This window comes from Scyliorhinus canicula, chromosome 13 (genome assembly GCF_902713615.1).
Source record: "Scyliorhinus canicula chromosome 13, sScyCan1.1, whole genome shotgun sequence".
Taxonomy (NCBI): domain Eukaryota; kingdom Metazoa; phylum Chordata; class Chondrichthyes; order Carcharhiniformes; family Scyliorhinidae; genus Scyliorhinus; species Scyliorhinus canicula.
Window position 1 is genome coordinate 152,847,512 of NC_052158.1, and position 12,694 is coordinate 152,860,205.

The window sequence follows — 12,694 nt, forward strand, 5'->3', positions numbered from 1 at the left end:
AGGCTTTGGCCTCTGTTCCGTTAATGAGACCACTTACGTTTCACACATTATCGTCAAGGAGACAGCTGATGGAGCTCCAGAAAGAAATGACGACTTTTTTCCTTTACCAGCACCCAATAGTACCAACAGACATCGGTGAGCTCAGAAGGGCGATGCCCGAATCATAAAAACTGCTTCAAAGCTGCTTCCCCGCATTTGAGGCAATCATATGGGATTTTGAGAAGCTATCCCTTGACTATAGGCTGTTCTGAGAATCACATTTCAAAATCCAACATCTTTCATTTAAAGAGAATAAAATGCTTTGTTTGGCTTGTGGTTTAACTTTGTATATCTTTCAGTCATTAAATTCAGCAGCTTGATTGCACCAAAAACAGTAAACTTTGCAAGAACAATTTCCATTTAAATTTTATTTAATGGCTCTGCATATGAAAGGACCAAAGAAAACATTTGCTAGTAAAATCCAATTTGCAAATAGTTTGCATTAGCAAGGTCTGCCGTTACCACCCGCTGCCTCAAAAAAAAACCCTCAACCCCTATCGTGCTTAAAAACTATCCGCCTCACGTCCCTTTCCTATTCAGAGTCCTTCAATATATTATTGCCTTTGTACGGCCTCCTCTACATTGGGGAGACCAAACGCATATTAGTTGGCTGCCTCGTGGAACATCTCTGCTCGGTTCGCAAGCATAACCCCAAGCTTCCAGCCGCTTGGTATTTTAGATCGCCACCTTGTCCCCGTGCTCATGTTTCTGCCCTTGATCTGGCACAGTGTTTCAGTGAAGCTTAACACAAGCTCGAAGAACAGGCCAGGACCTCAACTTCAGGCAACATTGTTTTTTTTGAAAATAAACATTTTATTGCGGTATTTTTTGGTTTTACAACGACAACAAAATAAACAATATACATGAATCTATAAACAGTGCAAAAGCCGTCTTCCTCCCTTACAGGACCCACCTTTATTAACCCCTGAGCTAAACTAACCGCCCACTTCTGCTGACGATTAATTTTCCGCAAAGAAGTCGACGAACGGCTGCCACCTCCGGGCGAACCCCAATATTGACCCCCTCAAGGCGAACTTGATTTTCTCCAGAGAAAGCTAGCCATGTCAGATAGCCAGGTCTCCGACTTCGGGGGCTTTGAGTCCCTCCAAGCTAATAATATCCGTCTCCGGGCTACCAGGGAAGCAAAGGCCAGAACATCTGCCTCTTTCTCCTCCTGGATTCCTGGGTCTTCCGACACCCCGAAAATCGCCACCTCTGGACTCGGTGCCACACTTGTTTTTAACACCGTGGACGTGACATCTGCAAACCCCTGCCAGAATCCCCCAAGCTTTGGACATGTCCAGAACATGTGGACATGGTTCGCTGGCCCTCCCGCACATTTTGCACACCTATTCTTCTACCCCAAGGAATCTGCTCATCTGGGCCACTGTCATGTGAGCCCGCTGAACGACCTTGAATTGTATCAGGCTGAGCCTGGCATATGTTGTGGACGTGTTGACTCTACTCAACGCATCTGCCCATAGACCATCCTCTATCGCTCCTCCCAACTCCTCTTCCCACTTGCGCGTCAGCTCCCCAGTCTGCATCTCCTCTGACCCCATAAGTTCCTTGTGAATGTCAGAGACCCTCATTTCTCCCACCCACCCTCTGGAAACTACCCTGTGCTGCACCCACCTTGGTGATAGGAGCTGGAAGGTTGAAACCTGCCTGCATAGGAAGGCCCGCACCTGCAGATATGTGAATTTGTTTCCCCTCGCCAAGTTTCCAAATTTCTCCTCCAGCTCCTTCAAGCTAGGAATGCTCCCCTCTATAAACATATCCCCCATCCTCTCAATCCCTACTCTCTGCCATCTCCGAAACCCTCCGTCCATCCTTCCTGGGGCAAACCGGTGATTATTACAAATTCTCGAACATGTCCGCTATTCATGCCGCAGCGTCCGCTCCTTCGGACCCCTCCGGGAGCCCAACGATTCTAAAGTTCTGCCGGCGGGACCTATTCTCTAGGTTCTCCACCTTCTCGAGGAGCCTTTTCTGCTGGTTGCTCAGCATCCTCACCTTCAGCTCCACCGCAGTTTGATGTTCCTCCTGGTCAGCCAATGCCTTCTCTACTTTCTGGATCGCCCGATCTTGGGCATCCAATCTAAGCTCCAGCCGTGCAATTGACGCTTTAATCGGGTCTACGCAGTCCAAACGATCTAAATACAGCAGGGTTTAGATCGTTTGAAGACTTGGGCAGAGAGATGGCAGATGGAGTTTAATCCGGACAAATTAGTTAATGCATTTTGGAAGGTCTAATGCAGGTAGGGAATATACAGTGAATGGTAGAACCCTCAAGAGTATTGAAAGTCAGAGAGATCTAGGTGTATAGGTCCACAGGTCACTGAAAGGGGCAACACAAGTGGAGAAGGTAGTCAAGAAGGCATACAGCATGCTGGCCTTCATTGGCCGGGGCATTGAGTATAAGAATTGGCAAGTCATGTTGCAGCTGTATAGAACCTTAGTTAGGCCACACTTGGAGTATAGTGTTCAATTCTGGTCGCCACACTACCAGAGGATGTGGAGGCTTTAGAAAGTGTGCTAAACCAGCCTCTTGGAAGGAGCGTTTGGGTCCTTGGACAGTGGGGAGAGAGGAGGCAAGGGCACTATGCTTCATAGCGCCAGAGACCCGGGTTCAATTTCCTGCTTGGGTCACTGTCTGTGCGGAGTCTACATGTTCTCTCCAAGTCTGCGTGGCTTTCCTCCGGGTGCTCCGGTTTCCACCCACAAGTCCCGAAAGTCATGCTTGTTAAATGAATTGGACATTTTGAATTCTCCCTCCGTGTACCCGAACAGATGCCATAATGTGGCAACTAGGGGATTTTCGGTTAATGTAAGCCTACTTATGATACTAATAAAGATTATTATTATGTGTTTCACCTCCTGCATTTCCATGGGAAAGTGATGTGGGAAGGGGGTGATGTGTAGAGGTAATAGCGGAGTGGACCATGGTATCAGAGGGAATGATCTCTACGGAATACTGACAAAAGAGTTGAGGGAAAGATGTGTTTGGTGGTGGCATCATGCTGGAGTTGGTAGAAATGGCGGAGGATAATCCTTTGCACATGGAAGCTGGTCAGGTAGAAACTGAGGAAGAGGGGGTCCTATTTTGGTTCTGGGAGGGAGGGGAAGGGGTGAGGGCAGAATTGCAGGAAATGGGTTGACATCGTGAAGGCCTCATCAACCACAGGGTGGGGGAAAAGGGGGAGCATGGAATCCAGTCATAAATATACCCTTTGTTTCCTGCCACTGAGCCAATTTTCTATTCAGCTTGCCTCATTCTCCTGGATCTGGATCCCACATTTGTTTATTTTTAAAATCCGTCTGCCATGTGGGACCTTGTCAAAAGCTTTGGTAAAATTCATGTCGACCACATCAACTGCATTACCCTCATCATTCCTCCTTGTTGCTTCCTCAATGAAAATTAAATAAAGTTAACTTGATACGATCTTTCCTTAACAAATCCATGCTGAATGTCCTTGATTACTCTGTACTTTTCAAAGTGACAGGCTGTCCTGTCTCTCAGAATTTTCTGTGCTGTAAAACTCTGTGACTCATTAACAAGGTTAGACTGACTGGCCTGTAATTAATGGGTCTATCCCTCATAAACAAAGGTACAACGTTTGTAGTTGTACCCCCCCCCCCCCCCCCCCCCCCCCACCTTTAAATTGTACCATTTAGTTTATATCAGTATCTGCAAGGAAAGGGATGGCCCCTTTGGAAAGAGTTTTGTTTGAATGAGGAGACAGGTCCCGGAAGTATAGGACATACTTGGTGGGAGAACCTCTCTCAAATTCACAAGAAAAATATGAGTAAAGCACGTAAGCCGATGGCGATTGTGTCCTGTTTGGCACAATTGCGAGGCACAGAGGAGGTCGTTCAGACGCTCCGGGCAGAATTAGAAGAAAGAAATAGAATGAGTAAAGTGGATGTCAGGGACATCGAAAAGGAAAACATGGATCTTAGAGGGAAGTTGGCAGAGAAAGGTAGAGAGGTGGATGATGCCAAGAGGGCACATCAGTCTTGTCTAGCCCATCTCAGCAGTTCCCAGACCCAGTACGAAAAGGCCTATCAGGACGTGCAACGTGCCGTCCTGATAAGAGAAGAATCAGAGAAGCAGGTAGAGGCTTTGCAGAGGCAATGCTCTGACCTTAAAGCAGCTTTGAGAGCACTCCATGCTGCCACCACAGAACAAAGACAGAGTACCGTAGACCACGCGAAATGCAGGAAGCAGATTGCAGAGCTGCAATCGCTGCTTTCGGTGCAAAATGGGTTTCAAAGCACCTTTGGAACGCAGTTAGATGAGGAGAATGCCCCAGACTGGAAAGAGTTAAGTGAGACAGCGCAGCGTTATGTTCAGGGAACATGTGCGCCAGCAGCGCAGCAGAAAAGGCAAGCACCCCAACCCCCCACAGATCAGCTCGTTACCATTCCAATGAATCCAGTCACCACCCAGAGAAAAGCGACCACAGAAGGCGCACCCGATATTACTTACACCACCCCCTTAACTGTAACCCAACTCAGGGACGCGTGTGAGAAGATCACTCCGTTTCTCCCCACTGCAGACCCCCACCAGTTTTTCGCAAAGGTAAAGCAACAGGCCTGGACGAGAGAGAGCAGGTTAAACTCACAGTTCTGAGTTTGGACCAATCGGTTGTAGCAGCCCTCCCCGACCCACAGAACGTTGGCGGAGGCACCCTAGAGGAAATGCACACCTCCATTTTAGATGCCATAGGGTATAATCGAGGTGACCCCGTAGAAGGACTTAATAAGTGCCGGCAGAAGAAAACCGAGCACCCCACAGCATTCGCCGGAAGGCTGTGGATCCATTTTAACGCAGTATTTGGCGATTTAAATAGAGCCCATTTGAACCGTGAAAATATGGTTAAATGGACGCGCACCATAATTTCTCATGCAACAGAAGCAGGACAGAGTGCTTGCAACAGCTATGACCCCTCAGAGGAAGCCCATAATGAGAAGTGGGTCCTGAAAAGATTGTCCCGCGCTTGGGAGCAATCAGTTCAGGGCAAGAGTAAAGTGAAATCCCCAGAAGAGGCTCAGGCTGCAGCAGACATACAGGCAGTGAGAGAGCACCAAAAACCCGCGTGGGTGAATGAAGGAAAGAGCAGCCCTCCACAGAAGTCGCAGGAATGCTACAACTGTGGCCAGTTAGGACATTGGGCTAAAGAATGTAATGCACCCCAGAGATCACAGAGAGGCCAGCAGACAGGCACTCTGAACAGGAATAAAACAAAACCGATCCATAGTATAGGGATCCAGTCAGGACAGACCAATGTGGACGGAACGGACTGACGGTGTTCGGGCTCCCCCACTTGGGTCTGTGACACACTATGGGATCCATCAGGAAGACCGGTAGTCACGGCAAAGTTAAGAGGGAAGCCCATAGAGTTACTTTGGGACACAGGAGGCTCCCGCACCACAATTAACTCCACCACCACGGCCCAAGCAGACACGTGGCCGACCACCTCCACCATCACACTTAGCGGGTTCACAGGACACTCGCAGCAGGGACACATTACAGCACCCGTAGCAATCCAGCTAGGGAACATTTCCACCAAACACCCCGTTGTTCTAGTAAATCTTCCCCGGACAGCAGAACACATCCTAGGGATAGATTTTATGAATGCCCATAGCCTGTCGTTCGACCCAGTGAACCAATGTGTCTGGCGAATGGCAAGATCGGACAGAGCACCCGCTACTCTCACAGTAGGAGAGTACGCTAACAGGATTAGTGCAGTAGGAGACTATTCATTTGACCCGACTACACTAAACACGGACAGACAAGTTAAGGCAGTACTCAACAAACATAGGACAGCATTTGCCAGTCACCGGCATGACTGCGGCAGAATGGCTGGACAAATTCACGTTACCGGACCTGACCCCAGACCACAAAACAATATAGATTTCCCCTAGAAGCAGAGGGAGAAATAGAGAATGTGATAGGTAGCTTATTGGAGCAAGGTGTGCTTAGAACAGTAGCCTCGACCAATAATGCCCCTATTTGGCCAGTGAGAAAGCCCGACGGATCATGGCGTCTGACCATTGATTATCGGGAACTCAATAAAGTAACCCCAGCAGTAGCCCCCACGGTAGCAACAAGTCCCGAGATCATGCTCAAGCAGGGACTCAACTCCAAGTTTTTCACGGTATTGGACATTAGCAATGGCTTCTGGTCAATCCCATTGGCAAAGGCGTGCCAGTACAAATTTGCCTTCACTTTTAAAACACAACAGTATACGTGGACATGCCTTCCACAAGGATTCCACAATTCCCCCTCCATTTTCCACCGACAGTTGGCGAATGGTTTAGAAAAATTTTCCCGCCCCGAATGTCTGGTACAGTATGTAGACGACCTACTATGCAGACAGACACAAAGGCAGAGCACATTACGCTTCTGGCCGAACTCCTGGAACTTTTAACCTCAATTGGCTGTAAAGTTAACCCAAGAAAGGCCCAGATTTTGGAAAACAAAGTGATGTATTTGGGAACAGTCATCACACACGGCAAACGCGAGATCGAATTCAAAAGAATTGATTCGATTGTCAAATTGCCCCTTCCCCAGAATGTTTCAGCCCTCTGGTCGTTTTTAGGACTGGTTGGTTATTGTCGGAACCACATCGACGGATTCGCGACAAAAGCCGCCCCACTCTCAGACCTCCTTAAGAAAGGAGCCCCCTGGGAATGGCTTCCGCAGCATACAGAGGCTGTGGAAGAGTTAAAGAAAGCCCTTAGCGCAGCACCCGCGCTACAAGTCCCAGACCAACTTTCCCCCTATGCAATAGAGGTAGCGAGCACAGATCTGACCCTCTCGGCCGTGTTACTTCAGGAACGGCACGAGCAGCTAAGACCAGTGGCTTATGCCTCCCGACTGTTAGACCCAGTTGAACAAGGATTTTCAGCCTGCGAGAGGCACCTCCTTGCTGTCTTCTGGGCAGTGCAATATTTTTCGTACTTAACCGGACTCAACCCCACCACCATTTTGACCGAGCACACCCCCACACAGTTACTCCTAGACGGTCGACTGAAGGACGGTTCAGTTAGCCAGATTAGGGCAGCTAGGTGGACACTACTCTTACAAGGACGGGACATTACAGTAAAACGGACGCGCGCACACACATTTTTAGCCGACAACCTCCAATACCCAGGACAGCCCCATGAATGTGAAATTGTAGCCCCCTTACATAACACAGGACCCTTTATAGCGAAGACACCCCCCAGGAAGATAGGGAACCCAAAACAAAGCCCCCAACACACAGACACGTGTGGACCACTACGGATATACGTAGACGGTTCATCCACGGTTTTAGAAGGTGAGCGTATCACAGGATGCGGCATCTATGTCGAGGACGCGCAGGGGCGCGCTCTCGAAGAGATAGCTTTAAAATTACCAGGACACTTAGGCGCGCAGGCAGCAGAGCTCGCGGCCATAGCTTATATAGTGGACCACCCCGATTCTTTCCCCAGCCCAGCGGACATATATTCGGACAGTCTATATGTCTGTAATAGTTTAACAGATTTTCTATCCCTGTGGAGGACACGAGGTTTTGTCTCCGCAGATGGGAAACCCCTTCCATCAGCCCCTTTACTCCAACACATTTTAGAGAAAGCGAAGGACAGGACCTTCGGCATTATCAAAGTGAGAAGCCACCATAGGTCATCCCCCCCTGGGAATGTAAAAGCCGACGCGCTGGCTAAGGCAGGTTCCAGGCGAGGACACTTGTGGACACCCCCAGCTAGCGCACCAGCTAGCGCCCCTGTGAGCGCGGTTCAAGTCTCACAAACAGATATCAGGGATTTAGCTGAGGCACAGAAGCAAGATGAGGATCTCAGGGAGATTTTCAAAGGCAACTTTGTGCCACAGTATGACAAGTTCAGACACGCACTGACCACACATGAGGGTGTGATCATAAAGGATCAGCTTTGTGTGGTCCCGCAGCAGGACAGGAATGAAATGATTGCTTTGTTCCATGATGGACACGGGCATCAAGGGATGGACGCAACCACGAGGCACCTCAGGCAGCTCTGTTGGTGGCCTAACCTAAGGACAGATGTAAGTCACTACATCGAGAATTGCCTTATTTGCGCCCAGAATAACCCGGAGAGGTATTCTAAAAAGGCACAACTTCGGCATACTCGACCAGTTAATGGCCCCTGGACAAACCTCCAGATCGACTTTATAGGACCATTGCCCTCTTGTAGGAATGGCTATAAATACGTTCTGGTGGTCATCGATACCTTTACCAAATGGGTAGAGGCATTCCCCTCTAGAACGAATACAGCTAAGACAGCTGCAAAGATCCTGACCCACCACATATTCACGAGATGGGGTTTACCCCGAAGCATTGATTCGGACCAGGGATCTCACTTCACAGGACGGGTCATGAAGAACGTCCTGACAATATTTGGCATAAAACAAAATTTTCATATTGCGTATCACCCACAGTCCAGCGGGATTGTAGAGCGCATGAATCGGACCCTAAAATCCACGCTTCGAAAAATGGTTCAAGAGAACAACTCCACATGGGATTCAGTGCTCCCATTTGCACTCATGTTCATCAGAAATACAGTTTCAACTTCCACAGGATACACACCACACACACTCATGACCGGACGCCCTATGAAAGGTACTGAATTCCTTTTAGGACTGGACATGACTAGCCCCGAAGTGACGGCCCTCACACACGAAAAGACGGTTAAAGACCTGGTTGAGACTGTGAGGTCTGCACAGATCGCAGCCGCAGTTCAGCTAGGGAAACGCCGTAGACAAAGCACAGCATTCTTTAATAAGACCGTACACCCCACAGAATTCCAGGTTGGACAACAGGTAATGCTATCTGTATACAACCCCAGCAGTTTTTTGGCACCAAAATATTCCGGCCCATACTCAATTTCGGATAAAATTAGCCCCTCAGTTTATAGGATAAAATATCCTAATGGTAAGACCGCGTGGTTCCATATCAACCAGTTAAAGGCATATGGAACACAGGCCAACCATGCACACCATGTCCTGCTAGACGCAGCAGAACACCTCACCCCACCCACTAGAGACACGTTTCCACCATCCCCCTCACAGACCAGTTCTTCATCGGACTCGCCCACGACTCCGCCCACTGACCACGCCCCGAAACGCCCACAAGCTGCCGCAGCAGAGACAGCGATACAGACACTGACTCTGAGGACAGCCACAGCACACCACACTACAGCCCACATTGCAGCGACAATGACCCCGACTACAGTGACCCCATGGAAGTCACTTACATTAAAAACCCAGATCCACCACCCGACCCCGACGACCCCGACAATACCCATTCACTTTTGGACCCAACACTCTGGCACAGGGACAATTCGTACCGACTTGTCCGCAATGACGAACGTGACCCCCGGTCACACAATTCAAAGATATCATGCCTGATCCACACAAGGGTGTGGGATCCGGGAGAGCAGGACGACACGGTGTCTGAATCCCGATACGGCAACCCCTTTGTGACCCTGTTCACAGAGACAGAGGAAAAGTGAGGTGTCCAGATGATGTAAAATAGGAACCGCTTGAGGGAAGCGATGTCCTTTCTGATGGAACCTGCACGCATGTTTGTGTCAGTTTATGTTTTTCTTGTTAATATGTTAAGGGTTTGATTGCAGATCTTTTCAGCTGAAAAGATTGCGACCACCTCGCACGCACGTTAGTTTGTCTGCAGATACCTCTGAGAACTTCAGTTGTATCCTCTGGTGAACCGACACGGTTCACGACTTGTTCCCTGTTTTCAGATGAAGGAGCATCTTGGCTCCTCCATTGTTTTTAGGTGCCCCTCTATTCGGCGAATAGAGGCTGCAAATCCACGGTAAACACATTCTTGCCCGTTTACTCCAGGTTACTCAGGCAGTGGACAAACGGCACTGAGGACCCGCCCTGTCTGAGAACCCACTTTGGTCAGCCAAGCTCGGGTATGGCACAGCACGCCCTACCCGGGGATCCCATTCAAATCGTACCCGTAGCGGCCCATACGCAACCCATTCGACCTTTTGTTTCCAAGTTGTTTTCATTTTTCGTTAGGCAGCCCTTAGGCCGCTATCCCACATGCTATTTACATCCAGGAACATTCGGATGGTAAATGAGCAAAGCCTGCGAGACGGCTCGCAGGAGGAGAGTTGTTAGGTGTATTGTGTTCATTAAATTCGCTTTTGAAAAAAAAAATGAGGGGAGTCACAGGGTGTGAATTGGCCAGTCATTTTTAATGGGTCAATTGGAATTGAAAGACAGATACACTAACAAGTACGGATATTAAGCTGTATTGACAGATACTGTGCTTGATCCCATAGCTTTCGAAGGACGAAACAGGGATCACAGCAAGGATCGGCCATACAGGAGGAAGAAAAAGGAGAACAAAGAGAAGATGATGGAAGCCTACTTATTGCTCTTAAATGTTGTATTTGTTTATGTCAAAGCAAGACACGTTTCCCCCACAACCCCCGCCGTAAATGTTTCACTCACAGCAACTCCCCCGTGCTCAGCTCTGATCAGTGAGGTTCAGACCTGGTGCACAAAATTTATGACATGGTACTCCATGTCATACGTGATTGAATCACTGCTAGTGATTGCGGTCCTCGGCATACTCGTACAGACCCTCAGGTTGAGGAAGTGGAAGAGGAGAGCCTCCCGTTCCTGCCCCTCAACCGTCTATGGAGTTCGATCCCCTATTTTTCGGTTTCATCAATCCCCTTTGCCCCATGATGAATAAAGCACTGTGAATAAAATAAAATATACCCATGTATTATATTGTCCTGAACTCGACTGCCGAGTCAGGAAATGTTATGTGATGTGGTATGAATGGATGAGGTTTAGTCTGTAATGAAATGTTTAAGGTAAAATAAGGATAGTTGTGATAGGTAGAGGTTCCCGGTTTTTGGTAATGCATGTCCCCTTTGACATAGCGCCAAGTAGAGATGTCAGGTAAAAAATTTTTCTTCCCATAGTTAAGGACAGAGTAGACGCTCAGGAGCTTGCCGAGGTCAGGGAACACAAAGAAGGCACCCCAGAAGCACTCGAAGCAACGTGCATAGGTGATCCTTCACAATATTTTGATTGTGAGGATCACAAGGAGGGAATGTAGCCACTGTAGCCACCTAAAATGGACACTGAACTAAACAAAATGGAGAATCGCTAAGACTGCAGGGAAAAACAGTTTAGCCAAGGCAGCAGCCTGCAAACACTCATTAGCATTTTGCAAGCAGCAAAACTAGTTTCTGGCCAGGTGGAAGATCTCAAACCAAAGGTGATAATGGCAGAACGCTTTACATACTAATGAGGCAGTCCAGATCTAGGCACACACAATGGCAACATTTGGGTTTGAATAAGATACTTTGAGTGGATGTCCAGACAGAGCGGCACCAGAAGTATCCACTATAGAAACCGCCCCCGCCATCAAGAGAGACCCTCACATTGGAGGAATTCAAAAGATATCGATTGGGAGCGATCCAATCGATACCTGAAGGTAAAGCCCGCCCAGGAAAAGGCAAGGACATTGGGGATCCCTATAAAAGATAGACCCCCACCCATGGTCCTGTCTGTTGTTTCGTGCTCCGGCTTTGACCAAGAACTCCAACCTGTATCCTGACTCCAGCCGTTGAGCACCAGCCGCCGAACCGTAAGTGCCAATACGACGCTCGCTACGCGAACCAGGCCCTCTAGACCCCCAGTGACCAGCACGCTCTCTGAAGGTTGCAGACCAAGATCGGAACGAAGGCCTCGCTCCCTGACCTTGCCTGTTCCTGTTTAGTTAAGTATTCTGATTGCTTAGTTTAGTCATAGCTTAGTCCCTTAGCGTGTGCATGCGTATTTATTATAATTGTATAATAAATATTGATCGTTTGGAACTTACTAATCGGTGTATCGTTTTATTACTTTGAACCTGACCTTGGAATATTTGTGAGGTGTCTATACGGCATCTGGCGACTCCTGAGCTGAAAATACATACATAGAGCCTAGTAGTGTTAAGCACACGGCCTTTAAACGGAGGCGTGTTAATACACTCCAATAAACGCGTTTTACACCCATAGTAAAATGTGCAACACACTAACAGTCCTCCAATCCTCTGGCACCACACCTGCATTTGGTAAGGATTGGTAGATGATGGTCAGAGCATATTTCCTACCTGGCTTATTTTAACACCCTGTGGTACATTCCATCCAGCCTTGTGACTTATTCAGTTTAACACATCCTCTTTCCCCATGTATATCATATCTCACTCCCCCTGACATCCTCTCTAAATTGTGGTGACCAGAATCGGCAACAATACTCCAACTGAAACCTAAGCAGCGAATTATAAAGTTCCAGCTTGCTTTTGCACTCTATGCCTTTATTTCTAAATCCAAGGATCTGGCATCCATCTAAGGCATACAGTCTGGGTCTCTTTATATCTACATCCCCCCCCCCCCACCTTAAAATTGTACCATTTAGTTTATATCATCCACATACTCTCCAATCTTATTTTTGAGACGATTTGTTTAAATGCACTGCCCCTGGAATATGTTTTTAACCCGCCTGCACATGCATGGTAATTTAAATGGACTGTTGCACGAGTAGCCTGCACAGAAACTGCTACGTGAAGAACAGCTTTAAGGGAACATTACTCTTTACTCT

The 12,694-nt window shown here is 48.2% G+C and overlaps 1 protein-coding gene across 3 annotated transcripts in view; it reads right to left on the minus strand.

The window, feature by feature from the left end:
• The window catches only part of sec62 (SEC62 homolog, preprotein translocation factor), a 99,411-nt gene that overhangs the window by 42,944 nt on the left and 43,773 nt on the right, over nt 1–12,694 (minus strand). The window lies entirely within an intron of this gene.